Below are 5,935 nucleotides of genomic sequence, written 5' to 3' on the forward strand. Positions count from 1 at the left end.
TGGCTGTGTTGTCAAATTTAAAATCGACACAGGTGCTGACATAACAGTGGTGTCACAGACTGAGTTCAACAGACTGCAGTCCTGTTCCTGAGTTGGCGAGTCTCGAGTCTGCAGTCCTTCAGGTTCAGGGGTCACTGCCACCATGCGCAGCCAGTGTAAACACTCTCACTGATTGTAATGGGTGCGTATTTGCTGCGGAGGTTGGACCGGAGCGGAGCGGAGCCGGAACGCAAGTATAAATTGGGGGTAATGAATCTCACAAGCCTTAAATACATACAAGACAAATCAAAGCTTAGTCATTTCTGATGCATTTAACTGATAAAAACAGTAAAAACTACAAAAGTGTTAAAAGCTGTTTCTATGTAACAAATAAGTTATGTGATTTGTTCAGAGTTTACCTCACTTCTCTCACATCTACTGCTGGAGACAACAGCTCCACTGTGAGCCTGCACAGAGAGCAGATAAAGAAAATGAATGGTTGGGCACGGAAACCATTAAACTATGGTGGCAAAATGATGCCAGAACTCTCGCGAGAAAAAACGAGATCTCGCACGCGCAGCCAGAACTCTCATGAGAGAAAAAAACGAGATGTTCTTTACAAAAAATGCTGTCCGGCCAATCACAGAAGACAGGGACTGTAACCAATCATGTGTAGTAACAGAACGCCAACTGCATCCGCCCACCTTCTGCCAAAAAGAACTCGTTAGCAAGCAGCAGAGAAAGCTCGCACGAGGGGGGAAAAAAGCTTGTGCGAGGGTAACAGTTTGCGCGCACACGCGAGCAGAGAGATTCTGCGCACGAGAGGAGACAATGTGCGCGCTGCTCGCGGAACTCARTTCCCTCTCGCGTGGATATTTAAATGCACGCACAGGATTTAAATTTGCTCCCGTGCGATATTGTTTTCTCTTGCGTGAGTTCTGGCTGCGCGCACGAGTTCTCGTTTTCTCTCACGATTGTACTGTCATGGTTCAAACGCCATATTAAACACATTTAGGTTTGATGTGGTTCAGTGCTGGACATTACAGTAACACAGTGGTACAGTGGTTATAGATTACTCTGAAGAGCCTCTGTCATTGTCCATGAGTTTATTTCACAAGCATCTAAAGCAGAACTGATGGTTTGACACTCATTCTCTTCAGAAGGAAGTGAGATGTTCACTTTGAGATAAAATAGTTTTGTATTTTTCTCATGAAACAACGGAAATTTGAAAATTCAAACCACGTTCACAAACAGTGTTGAGTTGTTTAACATCACCAAGAGGTGTTTCAGATCCTGCTTTAAACAATCAAATTCATTTTCAGCAAAACTTATGATATGTTTTAGCCATTAGAAATGATTTGTCCACGTTGAGCAAACACAAACTGTTGTTCAGAACATTAACAATTAAACTGGGGATACCAAGAGTCCATTTAGTAGGAAGAACAAGACAAACTGAACATGTTACTCTAAAGGTTTTTAACCCTTATGTTGTGTTCCAGTCAAATTTGACCAAATTTAAAGTTTTATCTCTGAAAATTTTAATTAATTTGTTCAGGCTGAGCTAAGATTCTTTGAGTCACTACCCATGGTTTGTGACCACAGGTGAGGGTAAGAACATAGACTAAAGGCCCCCACATACTCGGGTGTACTTTGCTCCGTGAATATCCACGCAGACTCAATGAGGACTCGAAGCGGACGTCCTTCGGACTGGTCCGCGCAGAGATCAAGTTTTTACGTCCCCGTCCGCGGTGTCGCACATTAAACTGCATGGCGAGTACTGTTTTGGATGCGACATCAAGCTGAGAGAGTTGAGAATCTGTGTCATTTGTGGACGAAATGGAGTCAAATTTTGAAGAGTGTCTCATGGAGGAGATTAGAAATTTGTAYGATATGTCAATGAAGGAATATAAGGACTTTCAACAAATTCAACAAATTCGTGGGAGGAAATAGCTCAGATCCTGGGTATGGTAGTTCATTCCTTTTTTCTTTTGTTGTTTTAAAGTTAAAAGACAAACTTTCTCTTCCTCCTCGTCCTCGACATCATGACTGAAATTGCGAAAAATTAAAGAATTTGTCAGGTGGTCAGTACGCTCAAGTATGAAGTCTCAAACATCTGCAGACAATATGCACGGAGTCCACGCAGCTCACGGACCGCACACAGTWCGCCTGAGTATGTGGGAGATGTTATCAGTAAACAGAGCGCTTCACTTTACAGCTCAGCTCTCTCTTCATCACGACAGACCAGTACAGAGTCTACAAAAATTTGGAGGCTGCATTGATCCTTCTTTCAATCACACGCTCCATTCTTCCCTCACTCTTGAACAAAATCCCAGGTTACTTGGACTCCTCCACTTGAAGCAGAACCTCACCAGCAACCCAGAGAGAGCAGTCTGCCCTTTTCTGACTGAGAACCATGGAGGTGCTGATCCTCATCCCAGCTGCTTCACACTCCAGTGAGAGCTGAAGATCACAGCACGATTACGCTAACAGAACCACATCATCTGCAAACAGCAGAGATTGAATCCTGAGGCCACCGAACCGGACTCACTCAATCCCCTGGCTGCACCAAAAAATTCTGTCAATAGAAGTACTGAACAGAAACAGGGACAACAGGCAGCCTGGTGGAGTCCACCTCCTATCCTTTGGGTAGTGACAGAAAGAACAAGATCCCAGATTCCCAGATACAGGTGGTCAAAATGAGTTTTCTGMTGGACTCTATTAGGGAAAGGGTGAGAAGTTCAGGTATCCTGGAGAAACTCAAAGTAGAGCTGCTAAGGATGTCTCTTGATCACATCCCCAGGGAGGTGCTGCACATGACTGACTGGAGAACCCAGTGAAGACCAAGGACATGAAAGACTATGGCTCTTGACTGGCCTAACACTGGGGAGAGAGGTCTGCGCCTTCCTACTAAAGCTGGTGTCTCTGAGACCCGACTCAGAATAAGTCTGTCCATCCATCATCCATCCATCTGASCCAACTCAGATGGATGGCTAGATGTAAATGATAAATGGACTGTACTTATACATGTATAGCACCTTTCTATCCATCCAGGACGCTCAAAGTGCTTCACACTACAGACATTCACACATTCACACACTGATGATGGCAAACTACAYTGTAGCCACAGCTGCCCTGRGGCACACTGACAGAGGCAAGGCTGCCATACACAGGCACCACTGGACCCTCTGACCACAAGGCAGGTAAGGTGTCTTGCCCAAGGACACAACGATTGAGTCGACTGGACGGGGATCGAACCGGTGACCTTCCGGTTGCAGGTCAACTCCCCTAGCCACTCCACCACAGCCTCTGTGTAGATGGATGGATGGATGGATGGATGGATGGATGGATGGATGGATGGATGGATGGATGGATGGATATATCTTATATTATAAACTGCTTATATTAGTTCTGCTTATATTATAAACACAGCATTATTATTTATTTCTTTAAAGAGCATCTTTCAGTGTCTGTAAGGAATCTGTTTCTCAGGTTTCTAAAGCCAAACCAACAGTTGCTCAAAAGCAAGTTTAATTCTCACAGAGAGATAAAACAAACAGCTGATTCATTTACAGAAGTAAAAGGTTTGGYTTGCATCAAACAGTTGCCTGTGATACTTGTGTTTTTCCTCTTCTTCTTTTTTAGTGTTTTGACACAAAAGTTGAGAAAAGAGTTTCTTTGTTGGTTGGTTGTTGTGAGTCAGGATGACAGGTGTTTTTGGTCAAACTGTTTAAAAAGAAGCATCAGATCCARTCCTCTACTGAAGACCTTCAGCTTCAGCTCACATCCATCTCTGACAGAGAAAAGACTCATCAGCAAAGGTGAGGAAATAATAACTAACAAACACTGAGTTTTATCAAACAGCAGAMTCTGTTTGATCTGTTTTACATTTAGCTGACCCACAGAAGTTTTATCTTGTTATATGCTGGAAATAATGTTACATATGTTCTGTTCTCTCTGTGCACATGTGGGTTTTCTTCAGTTTTCTTCTGCAGATTTTCCTTACCAACATTTCCTTCCTGGACTGCAGGGAGCTGGTGTCTCCTTCAGTCTCTGTGTGAGAGGAGGGGACACGCAGGATAGACTGTCAGTCCATCACAGGGACACACAGAGACAAACTAGTCCCACTTTAACACAGCTACAGACATGTTGTTGGTTTGTGGGAGGAAACTGAAGTCTTCAGAGAAAACCCACAGGTGCACAGAGAGAACATGTAAACTCCATCAGAAAGATCTCAGGTCAGGAGGTCATGTGAAGCTTCACATCTCAACTAAACCAAAACCAGACAAATGTTTAAAAACTCACATTAATTTCAAAACAAAAACAACTAACAGCTGCTGCTTCTAATGAAACATTTCATTTAGTAAAATATTTATTGTTCGTGAATGTGGAAACTGCTCTAAAACCAGTAATTATTTTTATTTCTGTCACTTTAGACAAGATGAAGATTATTCTGTTGATCACTGTCGTCTGCTGCACTGCCTTCGTTCTGGTCCTGGGTCAACATAACAACAGTCCCTGTCAGCGTAACCCGAACAACAATGCATGCAACCAGTTTCGTCACAACCACATCATTCCAGACACCTTTGTCACAAACTCTATTGMTGAATGGGAAAAGTGAGTTTCAGAGTTTATTCATCATAAGATTGTTTTAGTATAATTATCTGTACTTTGTTTATTCTGCATCAAAGGATGTTTTTGACTGAAATATTTTACTAAAGTAAAACGTAGTACGTTTAAATACATGGATTAAATAGATTTTATTAAATAAATAAACTTCCTCTTTAACACAATTCACTGTTTAATAAATCTGTCAATTTATGACAGTTTAACATAGACTAATCTCAGCTCCTCTGATCTAAACTGATCTTTTCTTTGAATTTACTGAACTTTTATTGAAATAATTTGATGTTTTGAATAAAAACGAGCTTTGATCTGTYCTTTCAGGCATGTGGCAAGTTTGAAACGCTGCAACGTACCTGTTCAGACCTTCATAAAGAAGACCAATGAAAATCTTGTTTTTCAGATCTGCAAYGGTCGTGGCAAAATCGATCAGAAAAACTTGTGCACCAGCACTGCAACAATGGTGGTGTACAATTTAAATGTTAACACCAAAGATTGCTCAGTTACAACCRCGCCTGCAGGACAACAACAATATGTGACTGTGGCTTGTGACAAAGTTAACAATCAGTGTTGTCCTGTTCATTTTCAAAGAGCTCAAAACAATCCACCAACTGGAAATAAGATCTGCAAACCCTGATCTTTAGATGAGAGGCTTCTTCTCTCAGACTGTTTTTGCTTGGTTCAGAAATATTTAGTAAAACTTTCATTATAAAATAAAAAAATATATGTATACATAAAATGAAATGAGCAAAACATTAAATAAAAAACCTTTCCTTAGAATTACATCACCACAGAAATATGATGGRGACAAGTTTTTTTTGTTTTTGAAGCCATGCAAAAATGTCTTGTAATCTGAATAAAAAGCTAAATGATCATTGAAGCATTTGCATTTGAATAATTTTTATTCCTGATTTGTGCTACGTTTTTGCTTATTTTGCTTTGTGCTCTGACAAATAAAACCAGTTATCAAATAAAGCAGAGGTCTCCAACCAGTAGCTCGTGAGCTCATTTAAAGTAGCTCTTCAGTGCTTATGAAAAATTAGGAGAAGCAAAATTTAATTTGTCACTGGCCAAACACATTTTCATTTAATTCCAATGAGTCTGCAGATGTCCCTTCTCCTTGGTTGTCAATCAAACAGTTTAGGGCTCAGTATGGTCGATCGGCAGATGGCACGCGGTTAAGTGGTTGTTCGGCGTTTGTTTTCACACACACCTTTCATRGCCTCTTGAGACACACTGTGCCAAACTCCTGGGAAACCCCTCCCGCTGCGGTATTTGTCACTACAGGGGGTTTCTTTCCGCTGSAGTCCACAATGTGAAAAAAAAATCAGAGACC

General features: G+C 41.4%; 1 long non-coding RNA gene across 1 annotated transcript; it reads left to right on the forward strand.

Moving 5' to 3' along the window:
• Nucleotides 1-3,666: 3,666 nt before the first annotated feature.
• Nucleotides 3,667-5,101, forward strand: LOC106527057 (uncharacterized). Its single transcript, XR_001311335.1, has 3 exons — nt 3,667-3,797; nt 4,413-4,593; nt 4,924-5,101. It is a non-coding gene; the product is annotated as an uncharacterized LOC106527057 (long non-coding RNA).
• The last annotated feature ends 834 nt before the right edge of the window (nt 5,102-5,935 follow it).

The sequence above is a fragment of the Austrofundulus limnaeus genome, unplaced genomic scaffold (genome assembly GCF_001266775.1).
Source record: "Austrofundulus limnaeus strain Quisiro unplaced genomic scaffold, Austrofundulus_limnaeus-1.0 Scaffold307, whole genome shotgun sequence".
Classification (NCBI taxonomy): domain Eukaryota; kingdom Metazoa; phylum Chordata; class Actinopteri; order Cyprinodontiformes; family Rivulidae; genus Austrofundulus; species Austrofundulus limnaeus.